We start from the raw sequence: 15,295 nt of genomic DNA on the forward strand, positions 1-15,295 counted from the left end.
TGAGTGAAGAAATTTTTATTAATATCCAATCTATACCTACTCTAGCCCAGCCTGAGGCCGTTCCCTCTCTCCTGTCCCTGTTCCCTGCGAGCAGAGCCCGACCCCCCCAGCTGCCCCCTCCTGTCAGGGACTTGTGCAGAGCCACAAGGTCCCCCCTGAGCCTCCTTTGCTCCAGCCTGAGCCCCTTTCCCAGCTCCCTCAGCCGCTCCTGGGGCTCCAGACCCTTCCCCAGCTCTGTTGCCTTCTCTGAACATGCTCAAATTTTTGTCATGAGGGGCCCAGAACTGGACACAGCACTCGAGGTGTGGCCTCAGCTGTGCCCAGCACAAGGTCAGTCACTGCCCTGCTCCTGCTGCCACACCACAGCTGGGACAGCCCAGGGGCCATTGGCCTTCTTGGCCACCTGGGCACCCCTGGGCTCATGTCCAGCTGCTGTCACCAGCACCCCCAGGGCCTTTCCCAGACAGTTTTCCAGTGACTCCACCAGAGTCTGAGTCTTCTTACCATTGCAGTTTCAGACTGCAATGTCACATGTCTATGACAGACCTAGTCCTGAGACAATGGACTCCACCACATCCCATAAATACGCTGAAAATAGATTGGTAAACATGAATGCATGGTTTGATATGCTCTTGATATGCTCATATTTGCCCAGGAAAATACTGCACAGGTCTGATGAACTGCCTCTGTTCAGACAATAAGCTTTGCTGCACATACTTCTTACATGACCTTACAGAGGAGTCACTGACCTGATGCACCTCATGTTGTTCTGGCCAGGATGTTCCCCAGTAATTTCAAGGGTAGTCAGAAGCAGCCCAATATTAAAATTTTGAGAGTAAAATAAGGGAAAAGTACTAGCTATATGCACATCCTTAGCAAAATGGCCCTCCCATTTAAAGAGAGGTGGAAATTGAAGTAAACTAAATCTCTAAAAGTCTGTGTTGCTCTGCCAATCACTCATCAGCATTGCTTTTCTGTAGAATTATCATTATTGGAATGATCAAAATGTTCCATGAACTAGAACTTCTTGGAAAACCTCTGCTAAGGAAATTAGGTGTTTATCCCCAGCCGCACAAGGTGTATTTGTAACCTGGAATATACAAGCTGTCCTGAGGAATTCAGTGATTCTGTGGATCTGCTGGCACAGGATTTAATCTACTCTAAGGTGATTACACCTGAAACTAAAGGAGGTTAGATAACAGCAGAAGCTAATGGACCAAACTGTGTTGTATACATCCTGTGCAATGCTGCTGAACTCACCTGACTGCACAAAGTATGGCAGAGGCAGAATTTATTCTGACAGCCCTCAACTCAAACACAGTCTTCAAAGTAAGTTTTGGAGTTTGATGCCCAGGTCAAGTTTTTTTTTATGTAGGTTTTAGCATTCATCATTCTCCATTCACCTCTGGGACAAAGAGTTTTGGAGAAGGGTGTTCAGACATGGTCCAGGAAAGGAAGGACCTCAACATTCAGTATTTCAAAGGAAAAAAAATTAATAAATCAGTGCAAAAAGTTAATATTTATTGCAGTTGTTAGTTCGAAAGAGGTGGATTTTCTAGTCCTGGCATTCTTCCAGTGCGACTTGTCAAACCAGGTTACATATGAAATGTGCCTGCAGCCAAAAATGTGAGAACTCAGCGTGACGATGTGCAGAGGCTTGTTTGATTTGGGGTGATTTTCACTTTTCATCAAAGAAACTACATGATCCTCCTTCATGGGTAATATTTCCAAGGCTCATTATTATTCCCTTGTTTGCTTTGGTTACTGGGGCTCATTGGAGGAAACATTTAATTTAGTTTCTTCATTATGAGACACTTTTTGTCAAGGTGCAATGTTGTGCTTTGTTCTTTAGACTTCTAATCCATAAAACCCTCCCTGGCTTTGCCATGTTTATTGACACCCAAGGGAATCTGCATTGCATAATATGTCAGACTTGTTTGTTTTTCCTTCCCAATTGTCTCTGTTTTTCTAGGGAAATATTCTCCAAAATTATTTTTTTTTCAGACACAACAACAAAACCTTATGTTTGAAACATTATGGATTTCACAGTATGAAGAAATGTATTTCATATGACAACATCAACACAAGAGATAAATAACCAATTTACTCTGTTTCTGTTCAGAGGTGATAGCACACAGGTCAGGGATTGTAATTTTTTTAAACATGCTAGCTCAACAGGCTGTGATTGTCCAAGCACACTTCTAATTAATTTTTAAATAGAAGTAACTATCATAGTTTTTCTATTTGAATGAGAATCCTGTTTACCAGCCAAAGTAGTTGCAGCAACTTAGGTACAATTTTAGTGATCCTGTTGATTGTTATGAACTATACTATTTTTATCTTTCACTAGTTCATGGCTACAAAGAGATACTTGCACCAAAGAGAGAAAAGAAATCCAGAGGTCCATGCCATGACAGGTTTTCAGAGTTTCTGTGTGCGAAAAAACAGTTCTGCATAGACTGTTTTACATTTTTATTTAAGTTCTTGCTTTCCAGTTAGTGGAAAGTTGTTACAACTTGTTAGGTGAGAAAGTAATGAATATATATCGAGTGTTAATCAAATAAATATTATGGTTTTGTAATATGTCCTTTCCATCTGTTCTTGATTGTTCTTCTTTGTCCAAACACATTTTCCCTTCCCTATCACACACTACTTTTAGTCCTCCCAGTTTCAGTTTTCACTCCTCCTTACTCACACAAGATTTATTGTTTCACCTGAAAGAATCTTCCATCCTGCCCTGATTTCCAAAGTCTATAACCAAAACCTCTTTCCTTTTTTGCTCTGGAGGTTGGAATCACATCTCATCTGCAATTTAAAATTTCCCTTTTCACAGTCTTCCTTACTAAGTTTTCTTGCAGATGGTCCTCTTGAAATGACCTTTTTGCATCTTCTACCCCCCTGTTCTCCCTCATTTTGTTAATGGAAAAAAATGCAGCTTATTTCCCTTCCTTTGTGTATTGTTCAACCAAGTTTCTGCTTCCTAGAATAAGTTGCTCATGGAAGTCAGTTTAGCAAATTATTTTCCTGACAGTTTTGTTCTTCTCTTTGTCGGGTTAGGTGGGGCTGCTCATCTTTTAAAAGTCTTTTCTAAAAGGTGCACAGCTCCCAGTATTTATTGTCCCTTCTATTAAAAGCATTCATCAGTGCTGACACTTCTCAGCATCCCTATGCTGAGTTTAACTGCAACTTGCAACAGCAGCGTGGAGATAAAACTAAATTGAGAGATGTCAGGTTACTTATTTTGTAGAATAAGTGTGCTCTGCAAAACATGAAAAGCCTGGGGTCTCCTTAAATCACTAGAGGTAACTGAAGGGGAAAAGACAAACATTTTTTTAGAGAGAGGAAGGAGGAGAACAACCTGACATCAGTAAAGTGGGGGAGCAACCTTCCAGAACAGGTTGGAGCTGGTTGTTTTGCACCCAACAAAGCTGATTAAGCTGTGCCAACTGGCTGCAACCCTGACAGCAGGTGAAGCTCATTTCTGTCAGACTTCTTGACTCTGAGTGGTTCCAGCAACGTAGATACTGGTGATGGACCAAAGAGAGAGAGAGAGATAGGATCTGCTCCATTATTCTGCTTGGAGCAGCTTGGGCCCAATTTTTTAATTAAAAAAACATTAACTAGGGTCCAGGTATCCCTGGCTATTTGCTGTGCAGGGAGATTATTCAAATTGCCAGGCACATTTACTCACACTGGGTGAAACCACTGGAATTGTGTACTGTTGCCCCAGGTCAATGCAAATGAAGAAGGGACACTACCAACGAGAGAACTTAAATCAGGAAGTTATTTCTGTGAGGAAAGAGGAGGGAAACAGCGTACAGGGAATGGAAGATCCTCTTGAAAACAGCTTAGAAACACCACGCTACTTTCAAGAAGAGCAGTGGTCTAACAGCCAAAATATAGAAAAAAAATTAGAAATAAATTGACCAAGCTAGATTTGATCTCATCTGAGAAGATGGAGAAAATACATTAAAATGATAGCACGCCTTTCATCCAGGGGCAAATTGGCTTTTGGAAGCCAGTGAGATATTGACAACTTTTTACAATATTGTCCCAGACTGCAAACTGATCGAAATCCCCCTCCAGCAAAAGAATTATAGTCTCAACCCAAGTCCCACCCATTATCCTCTGCAGAGTGAGTCAGAGCTTCCCAAACATCCATGATGTTGTGTCAACACTTTCTTGTATGAAAGGAAAAATGTACTCTACCCTGGAGTCTTGTAGCAGATAAAAATAATTTCAAATATATGTTGAGCTGGGGCTTCTAAAAACCTAGTGTCCAAATAAAAACTCAGGTTTAGGAAGCAGATCTTGGAGTGATCAAGGAGAAGGTAAAGGAACAGAGATGCTAAGAAGTTCTTACTGGAAGCAAGTTCCCTTCTTCCTCACCCCTCCAGCATCACTGAGCAATGTGTTCCAATATTATTTCAATATATGACTAACATAATTAGTTTAATGCTCACTCCTTCCTCACATAAACCTGAAAGTAAACTATAATTCCACTGCAAGCAAACAAAGGATGGCATGTGAGGCCTCCCTTGAAAAATGCTGGTGCAAAAGAAAATGCAGAATTTTGTGAAGGCAGCAAAAGCAGTGACAACTGTTCAGCTTAATAAATTTCTTCTCCTCATCTTCAGTTCCAGCAGAAATACTCTGTTTCAATGAAGAGGTGTGCTGTGGGAAGGCCAGCAGACCCTCAGGTCTTCCCTCTACGTCCCCTGAGAAATGTGCCAGAAAAAGTGAATATCTTAGTGGCAGACATACAACTGTAATTTTCAAAGGCAGGAAACACCAGCTTCTCCTGAAAATTGAGGCACATGATGATCTATTTTTCTTAGAAAATGTTAAAGTGTATGCCTGAGCGTATAAATACCTGTATAACACACCTCACACATGCACACATGTATAAATGCAATACATACACAGGTTGTAATTATTATCCTTCATTTGTTTGTGCTTTCTCTCTTACCTCTGTTGAAGTGCTGTTAAATTACATAGAAAATAAAGAAGTGTTTAAAATCTGTCCATTTAGCACTCTAGGAAATTCAAAAAGACTGAAAAAACCCAGTGTAATTTACAAACTTTACTTCATCTAACTTCATTATTTGCATTCATGCATCTGCTTGATGTAATATTTATTAAATATGAAGCTTAGGAAACAGACAGAAAATATTTCTAATGTAGTTGACTGGCTGACCACAGAGCACTACCACAATTTTGTAATAAACTTTAAGACGGTGCTTGAACACTATTAAAGACAAATGCTGTCGGAAGAAACCACACAGAATCAGAGAACCATAGCATGGTTTGGGTTAGAAGAGACCTTTAAAGATCATCTAATCCAAACACCCTGCTGTGGTCAGGGATGTCTTTCACAAGATTATGTTGCTCAAGGTCCATCCAAACTGGCCTTGAATATTTCCAAAAACGGTGAACCCACGACTTCTCTGGGCAATATGTTCCAGTGCCCTCACCACTCTCATTCCAAAAAACTCCTTCCTTATATCCAGCCCTCTTTGAATTTTAAAATCACAGCACCTTTCCCTGTAAAAAGTCTTTCTCCATCTTTCTTATAAGCCCCTGTTACAAATTGAAAGGCTGGAGTATGTTCTTCCCAAACTCCTCTTGCTTCCAGAGTGAACAACGCCAGTTCTCTCAGCCTGTCTTCACAGGAGAAGGGTTGCAGCCCTTTGGTCATTTTGGTGGCTCTTCTATGGTCCTGGTGCAATAGATCCAGGAATTTCCTGTGCAAACTTACTGAGAGTGCCCTTGATCTCCATTAATGGTGCCTACACCATTTATGGGGCTATTAAACAGTATTGGTGCCAGTACAGGTTCTTTAGGAGCACCACTTGTTGCTGGCCTCCGCTTGAACCTTGAGACATGTACTGCCACTCTTAGGATGTGGCCATCCAGCCAATTCCTCGTCCATCTATCCATCCATCAATCAAATCCATATCTCTCCAATGCAGAGGCAAGAATTTTGTGTTCTTTTCTGCCCTTTTCCAAAAATGGATGTGATATTCCCTTTTCCCCAGTCACTGGGCACTTTGTCTGGCTGGCATAACTTTGCAAATATGACAGAGTGGCATGACAACTACAGGGTACTATGGACTATGTATATTCAGGTTTCCCATGTGGTCTCAAATCTAGTTTTCTCAGGATACTCTCTTCTCTGATGAGACACTCTTTTCCAAGAAAAAATGGTCTCAGTTAAACCACTGTATTCACAGCTTTCCTTAGAAGCCTTTTTAGGCATCTTAAAGGAAATAAATATATTTTCTGATGCTGTGCTTCCCCACACCCTCTCTGACAAAGATAAAAAGAAAGGATCCAAGGAAATTCCTGGATTTATTTTTATGAATCACGGCATCTCTATTTTTTTAATCACACATAACCCTACGTATTTCTTTGAACAATTTACTTCTTGTAATACTGTAAAGGTGGGTACAGTACAGTCATGTCTAATAATTTATTTACTCTGAGCTGATTTATTCATCGCATCCATATCAGCTTTAAAAGTTTAGGTACTCCTAAACTGGTATTGTGGTATTTCATAATTTTACAATTGCTGTTTCAGAGATGTAGTCAGTCAAAAAATGTGATTACACTTATGAGTATCCATCGACCTGTGTGTAGAAGCATGGAAACATAAAATTATTTGGGTTGGAAAATACCCTTGGGATCATCAAGTCCAACCATTAACCCAGCACTGCCAAGGCCACCACTAACCCATGCCCCCAAGTGCCACATATGTCTTTTAAATCCCTCCAGGAACAGTGACTCCACCACTTCCCTGAGAAGCCTTTTCCAATGCTTGACTAACCTTTCAATGAACAATCTTTTCCTGATGTCTAATCTAAACCTCCCCAGTCACAGCTTGAGCATATTTCCTCTTGTCCTCTTACTTGCTGTCTGGGAAAAGAGTATACAAATTGATATAAATTCCCCCAAATTTTAGCAGTATTCATTTTACACACAATCTTTTATAAAACATGAAATTTGCAACAATCATTTTCTGAATATCTTCCCAAGTTTTCGAAGTGAATAAAACACTAGTTTTCTTCCTTATATGCTGAGGGCAGCTTACTGTCAGAATTTCCACACAACAGACACCAGTCTGTCTAATGGCACATAATCTGTGGGTTCCCTTCCCATGACTATTTTATCCAACTAAACCAGCATTTTCTAGTCTGTCCTGAAAAGGTGATTTCACTCTTTTCCAGAAGCAACAAGTAAGTGCTTATTCTACCACCTGGACTGTGATCTGGAGCTGTGCAACATTCCCTGAAATCACACCCCTTCTGCTAAGGCAGCTTCACTTCCAGGAGCCACACTTGACAAACTTTGGCTAAACTTCCCCAAGAGGTTGTGCTCCCAGTGAGCTGAAAGCATAAAAAATGTAATTGATAAGGTGTGAGTCAGGGGTGCTTCACCCTAACGTGCGTAGAACCCAGTGAGATCACCTGGCACCTTCCCACATAAACACATCAAAAGCATGTGCTGAACAGGTTTGATTAGATAAATCCGTTGCACAATGATAATATTGCTGGAGCTGAAAGAGGAATGAAAGGGTGGATTGCAGACGGATTCAAAAACGTAACGGTTGGGTTTCCATCCCTGCTTCAAGGACGTGGTGAAACCTGGAGTGTTTGAATGATGCTCAAAATTACCTTCAGAAGAGGCCACTAGCAGAATTCTGAGTGTGGTATCACATTTCTAACAGCCTCAGGATTTTGCTGGATATTTCCAGCTTGCCATTACTCCCTGATATCCCAGCATACGGTTTGACGAGTTATTTGAATTATCTTCAAAGCCCTTATAATTAGCTGGGTTTCTTTTGTCTCTGCAAATCTTGGCAAGTTTTGTCTTGTAAATCAATCCCTTCATCTCCTCCAGCAAAGCATAAGACAAAAACTGTGGAACATACAAAAGTCAGGTGAGAACAAAGCACTCCCTTTTCAACACATGACATAGAAAGCGACTGTAGATATTAATTTTATTCAAGTATGCCCAAATGCAGTAGTCACTCTAAATTTCAGACATCATAAATGCTGAGAGCTGTTATTATCACTGGTATTAACTTTTATTTGTGCAACTCTAAACAAAATTGCAATGATCAGTGTGTTTTTGCCATATGACAATATTTTTCCATTTCCCCCTCAAATATTTTATCTCCTGCATTTGACCCATCAGGCTTGAACGGCGGGAAGGACCTTGCTGAGGTCTATGACTCACTTCAGCTCTTCCCCAGCCACTCCCTGGGTGTGTTTTTTGTTTTGTTTTGTTTTGTTTTTATTTTAATAGGAGCAGCTCTTCTGCAATCTGAGGCTGCACAGCTCTGTAACCGCGTGGCATCACCTGCCTGCCACAGGAAGGGACCTTTGTGATTAGCAGTCTCAAGAGGAAAACGTGACACCCATTCACAAGGGTTCCTGGTGCAATTTTGACACAGTAAAATGCTTTTAAAGCATCTATCCAGATGCTCTGAGAAGTGCCACTCCTGCAAACTGAAGATGCCTGGCTTCTGTGTTTGGTAATTGTTTATTGCTGGAAAACACTGACCTTTGAAGGATTTCATGTACACAAGAGTCACTCAGGGAGAAGTTTTTTGCAGACTCAGGTCAGTTAGGTCATGATGAAGCATGTCATAAGCTACAGAACATCCCTCTACATTTCGGGGGAGAGTTTTTTTTTTCCGCAGCCTTTGCTTTCACAGGCAGACTTCTTGAGATGGAGCTTGACTCTCTCTGATGGCATTTGGAGTTCAGCACATGTGGACAGGCTAATTTCTTAGTTGGTACCCCAAAGTGTTTTCATTGAGAAAAACCTAGGAAATAATGACATGAAGCAGCATTCTTCTGGTCCCCAGGGTCTGTATTTCTTATTTATTGTAGCTGACATTTGACTCCTGGCTGGAGGAAATGGTTCACAAAGTCCACAGATATTTCAAGTGGCTGCAGGGGTCCAAAATGGAACCTACACACATTTCTGGGGACTCACCTAATTTCCTAAAAAGGAATAATGTGAAGTGAATAAAGTATGTGAGAACAGAAAAAACGAGAAATGCCCGGCTCCAGAGCAGCTTGACATTTCAACATGAAATTACAGACTTGCCTTTTCTTCACTGAAGCGTTCTCTGCTTCAGAGCCAGAGGAAAACGTGTATTTAATCTGCAAATTGTCAAGGGAAATATAACATTATGGTAAGAAACTGAAAAAAAACCTCTTCATGGGAGCACAGGAGACACAGATGGCACTTGCTGTAAGATATTAAGTCCTTACATTTGACTTCCTGCCTGCACCAAAATACGTGTTCAGTACAGTGATGGCTGGGTTGTTCAGAAAGCAGATTTGCTATATGAAAGGCAGTAAATGGCTGTCACTTGACCAACAAACAAAAACGAAACCCAACCCCTCAGGTCAAAATACTGTTCCAAGCCTAGAGCTCAGGCACTTTGTTTTCCATTGCATTGCCATTAACCTTCAAAGCCTCCTCAGTCAATTGAAAAGGGGAGCATGAGTCAGAAAGGAGTTTTTCCTTCTAAAAATCTCCATAAATTGCAAAACTATAAGGTTTGTATCACCCATAATAATGGTCATTAATAAAAATCACCTAAGTTTTGTGTTCGGAGGAATGCATAATAAGCAATCAGCTTTGATGGAAGCATGGCAAGGTACTCCAAAATTTTTTGATGATGGCAAATGAAATTTAGCCCACATGAAATGGCCCAAATACCAGCACTGATTGAGCATCGTTTGGGGTCACCAGTCAGGTATGGGCACAAGTTTATCCGCCATATCTGTTAACAGAGATCATGTCTCAGTCGTAAATGATATTTGCACAGCAACACTCTGATGTCAACAACTCACAGAGCAGCCTGCGAGATGAAAAGATTTTTAATGGATTATTTGTGTATTATCCAGCAGCACCTTCAGCATCTTAGGGCAATCAAGATACCCCAATCTCAAACTCGCATCTTCCTTGACACGTCAGTTGTGCCCAGCTGGGTAATTTATTCTCCACCATACAGCCTTGAGTCAGGGAGAGACGTCAGCACATGTGTAATCTCCAGCACGTTCGTTGTCCCCTTGATTTCAGCAGGTGATTCATAAACCTGTGGAATTACAAGCGTAGCTCTGTTGTTGTGCTTGCCAGGGAACGATCCCATGCAGTTCAAATTCCATTACATCCCCTAGAAGCTCCTTGAGGCATTCCATGCTTTCAAAATACTTAGCAGTGGAGCCTTTGGGGACCACTCATTTGCAGCTTGTGGGTCTTTGGGGAAGGAGGAGAATGCTAAACTAAGAGTCAGTCAGGCTGTTCACAAAGCACTTACTCCAACAGTTTTTTAGTTGCTTTAGTGCATCCAGCTTGGCGCCCTTCCTAATCCAACCACTCTTTAATTGTCATTTGATTTTTGTTTTTGTATTTTGTGTTTTGTTTGTTTGGTTTTTTTTAAGGTGACGATGGTAATTCATTGTTATTGTTTGTGTTCTGTTTGAAAATCCAGCTGGACTGTTGCCTTTGCAGGGGTAAACTTCCTTCTGGAAGTTCCCTAAGTCCATGTGCTTGCAGAATCCTTTTCTGCCCTAAATCTTCTTCCCACAGGCTTCGGCAGATGACCTAAGCACAGCCTGCTCATGCATCCAGGTAGGCATCTGGCAGGATCACAATTTAACAGCATAAACTATTTCTGCTGGGATTAGCAGGCTCTTCCCACCGGCTTTTTGCTGTCAAAGCAGAGCTGCAGCAGAGAGGACCACGAGATGGCAGTACTGCATGAGCTATCGGACGAAAAGCCAGCGTTTTTTGGAATTAATTTCTAGGGAAACAGGTTTTCTACTGGCACCTTCAGAGCTCGTTGCAAATTCAGTCTGTCCTCAGCCTGCTTTGCAAATCTATACCCCCCAGATTATGGAGTGAGGTGGTTAATGGCTCGAATTCTTCTGCTAACAAAATATTGTTGTTTGTTTTAGCACAGTATGTACCAACACGAAGCATGACACTATATTTTAAGGCACCACAGAAAGCTTGTAAACAGGAGATAGGATTTCCCCTTGTCCTCTGTCTTGAGTGGAAGTGTTTCAGAAGAAAAGCAGTGCAAAAATACCGAATTTCACTGCAGAGCAGAAGAGGAATGGGCTCTTTGAAAACATTTCTAGAGAACTGTTCTTCCTTGTCAAGTGAATGTTCTTCAGTGTCAGCACAGCAGAGTTAATTATAGAGGGGAAAATAACGTGCTAATGCAGCTAAATTGTTCTCAGCCTCCCCAGGCTGAAGAACCTGGTAATTTCTGGATAATGGTCAGTCCTGAATGGCAAAATGGGTGTAAGGCTGACTCAGAAGGTGGTAGGAATATCTGAGCAATAAATGCTGAGCTTTAAATGTCTGTGGAATTGGATCTTTCCTCTGCTCCTTCACGCTGTAGTGGCACTAAGGAAAAATGCCTTTTATGAATGAAGCAGTCACAGTGAGTTGTGGAATATCAGTATAGGAATGCTTCGTCTTCCCAAACCTTGTGCCTCCAGACTTCCTTCCTCCAGGTGGGGCGAACAGCCATCAGCTTTGTCACTTTGAATTATGACCATGTTCCATGTTGATGAGGCACCTCCAGCCAGCCTTCTCATTTTCTGGTGCTCAACAGCCTTCTGTCTGTGAAAGCAGAGTGAGAAATAGCTCTTTCCTTCAGATACAAAGAGACAGGTGTGCTGTGCAATGCAGGAAAAAATGGGAAAAGGAAATAAATGAGGAATTATTCAAATGGGCAGGAGCTACCACCTGTCCTGAAAGGAAGCCCTGCCATTAAATCCTGGAGACTGATGCACTATGATCCAATGTAATATGACCTAGCAAACAGAAGACTGAAGGACTCAGTGAAGGTGGGTTTCCTTTCCTCAGTATGAAGAGACAGGAGGAGGTGAAAAACAATGGTTTCTGTCTGCTTGATATTTAAAAAGTAACAGACATCTTTCCTTGTCTTTTCTCCTCAGGAGGATGCAAAGCAACCATTTCACTGGCAGTGTTTGCTCTGGACATATTCCACCACCAGAGGAACAGTCAGCACTAAAGCACAGACAAGAGGCTCCTGTCAGATCCATCACTTCATCCCCAGCATGGTTAAAGGCTCATTGAGAGAAAGACATTCCTACACAATGGCTAGTATGTTCATATCCATGCATGTGTGTGTTTGTTTACAGAAATACTTGTGCATTCATTTTGTTATTACATTTTGCCTGGAGAAATATGCTGAAGTAACCAAACTTGTGCTGGGAACAACACCACCAGCTGTTGAAGGACACAGAAATTTACACCCTGCCGCATAAATGCTTTGTTTACTGTAGTTTAAGAAATACTGTGAAGGGGAAATCAAGCAAGACTTGAGGATAAGTTTTACCTTTGCAGGTTGCCCTCCACTTGAAATGGAAATCTCCAACATTTGAAGATTTGTTTGAGCCCACCTGGATGGTTGTTTTCTGTCTTGTAGTGAACATTTAGTATTAATTTTCTCTGCAAGGTCATTGGTACACAAAGACAAGGAAGGAAGAAATCCTAACATGACTGCCTTTTTGAAATCCTTCCACCACAGGGCTCTGCCCATTTATCCTCTGAGGGAATACAAACAACAAACTGATTTAAGTGTTGCAGCAATAACCACAAAAGTGTGTTAGGACTGTAGCCCTCCTAACACCACGTGGAGGAAAGTGAGACAGCACCCAATAGCATTCCCTAATTGCCCATTTTCTGTTGATTGCCAAATCCTTCACCGGGTGCCTTCACCCTTGTCTGGCAAAGATGAGGGGTTCTTGCTGTCTTTGCTTGCCCTGGCCATCTTGTGTTGGACCTGCACCTCAGGAGATGTGTCCTCCACCAAAGCCAAGGCCCATTTCCAAGTGCAATTAAATTGTGGCGCAGGAAATGACAGTGCAAAATGCAAGGGAACAACATTACCTTGGAGGAAATTATGTATTCAGCAGGTCCTCCTCACAAATCTTCCACAAAGCATTACTTCTCCAGGGTATTATTACTGGACTGGGTAAAAGCTGTGCTCTTCCTCTGCAGGACACTACATTTTTGAAAAAGCAGTTGCCTTTGTGTTGTTTTCCGACTCTACATTTTCGAATATTGAATTCTCGAAACTGAAAACACATGGCTGAGTCTAATTACTATTCCTAATTCCTGCTAAGATAGCCTGAAGCAGATGTTTAAATGAACTTCCTCACTGTGGAGAGAAAGCAATCAGCAGGTAATGATAGGCTGGACATAATAATGTCCTTTTTTTGCTGTTGTCTAGGCCACTGCCAAACTGCTACTACCGCCACAAATAATCAAAGAAACAACAAAGAAAACCCCAATAACAGGTTGGTTATTGTTGGTTCACATTAGAAGATGCAAGAATTCACACATGCCACTCATCCACTATTTTCATGATACAGAGAATGCCATTAGTCACTAGATAAAAAGAAGAACAAATTTCAAGCCATTTTAAAAATAAATATATTTGTGACTGAAAATTAGTGTCTGCCAAATATTGCTTAATAATTCACCATGGATGTACTCAATATTTTCTCTTCCCTTCTGCCAGTACATATCTCCCAACCAAAATTCCTGCGTGGGGCTATGCCTTGGTTTTCATCAGCCTTGTCAAAAGATGACACAACAGATGTGTAAATCTTTGCAATGCATTTTGCTTCTAGGAAAAGATTTCAGGAAAGCACACATGCTTGCTCCATGTATACTCAAAACTCAGCAGATGTATCATGATGAGTTGCCTTGATTTGGCTCCAGAATTAAATTACAGCCATCAGCACACCTCCTGCCAAGAACAGGGAATGAAACTCTGTTTAGCCCAATCATCCTGCTTTAGCTGCAGTCATGATTTCGTGCCCTTTGCAGAAATATTTCCTTCTAAAAGTGTTCCACTAACATTTGTTAATGTAAGTATTTCAAAAATACTGACAGTAATTGTTTTGTTCACTTGCAGGGCTTTCATCTCTCTCTTTGTAGGTTATTACAGCTGATTGGAACTGAACTGATGAAAAACATTTCACTGTAAGAGGCTGATTGATGAGCCCAAAGGATCTCACTGGAAATGTTTAGTCTTGAGCAGCCTCTACCAAATCCCAGAGCTGGTTCCAAAGTGACTGAGCAGGGATTCCTGACGAGCCCAGTTCCGGAGTTGGGTATGTGGGAAACACAGGTTCATACACAGTCCAGGAGATCCTGACTCCTGCTTTTTTTCTAAATTTTATTTTAATTCTGAGTAATTTATTGTCAGCCCAATTGGTGCTTAAAACAAAGTTTTCTTTAAGGTGCAGAGTGAAGGAACCCTGATCAGCTGGAAATGCTGACTTTTGTTTTTGGTGAATTCCAGTACTCCTCAATAGAGTTCAAACCAATTACTGCAAAGATTCCTGCTAGAATCCTCTTGAGTAGAAAAGAGTCTAAAAGTCTTCTCCAGATTACATTCTTCCATTTTCTTCTATTGTTTTCTTTATGGAATACAGCTAGGTCAGTTTTGGAGAGATGCCACATTGCAGGAATAAGTTCTTCTTGTCCCAGTGTGGCAAACTCTTCTGCAAGACACTGGTTTCACAAGATTGTTCTCCATCTGGACTAAAATCTGAAAAAAAGACCATTTAAAGGGTAATTTAATAATAAATTTTGACAGGCTTTGCTGCACCAACTATCAATTGCAATAAAAAGCATTTCTCTATTTTTGCTCCATAGTTTTGCTGTCTCTGTGTAGATGAAACCTTTCAAACCTTTCCTTTAATACACATATCCAAAAATATATATTTTCAGTTTGGGATTTCCCCATTCATATAACCAGAGTACGACAGGTACAAATCAGCACAGATTTCCCTTGGAGGAATTTCGTTCCCTCTCAGTCCTTTAATGCCCTTCTGCAGCTGAAAGAAGGACTCAGCAGCATCATAATTATTCCAGCTCTCAGCACAGTTCAAGAGACTAATGAGGAAACTGAGCAGTGGAAAGATGAAACATAAGACAATGCCACAGTTCAAAAACTGTCTGAGAGGCAGAAAATGGGGCAAGAAGCTGTAATTGGTGTCAAATCACAGACAAAAGCAGTGGCTGTCTGTAAAGCTGCCGTCTTTGTCTCATGAACCTGTAATAAAGCTTTTGTTAGTGGCACATTTTGCAACAAAGCAAACTCCAGACAATATAGGAGATGGGAATTGTGAAGCTGTCCCAGCCGTGCTGCCTCCTGTCAGGCACACCAGCCCCAGAAGAGCTTCCAGATACTGAATGATTTAGTGGCATCACATAACAA

General features: G+C 41.2%; 1 long non-coding RNA gene across 2 annotated transcripts; it reads left to right on the forward strand.

Annotated features, from left to right (window-relative positions):
* The first annotated feature begins 4,641 nt into the window (after nucleotides 1–4,641).
* Nucleotides 4,642–14,072, forward strand: LOC116438451. 2 transcript variants are annotated; one of them, XR_004237750.1, is made up of 4 exons: nucleotides 4,642–4,739; nucleotides 8,308–8,536; nucleotides 11,994–12,162; nucleotides 13,985–14,072. It is a non-coding gene; the product is annotated as an uncharacterized LOC116438451 (long non-coding RNA). The 2 variants fall into 2 exon arrangements; XR_004237749.1 differs by lacking the exon at nucleotides 13,985–14,072 and having other exon boundaries at nucleotides 11,994–13,978.
* The last annotated feature ends 1,223 nt before the right edge of the window (nucleotides 14,073–15,295 follow it).

This window comes from Corvus moneduloides, chromosome Z, assembly GCF_009650955.1.
Source record: "Corvus moneduloides isolate bCorMon1 chromosome Z, bCorMon1.pri, whole genome shotgun sequence".
NCBI lineage: Eukaryota > Metazoa > Chordata > Aves > Passeriformes > Corvidae > Corvus > Corvus moneduloides.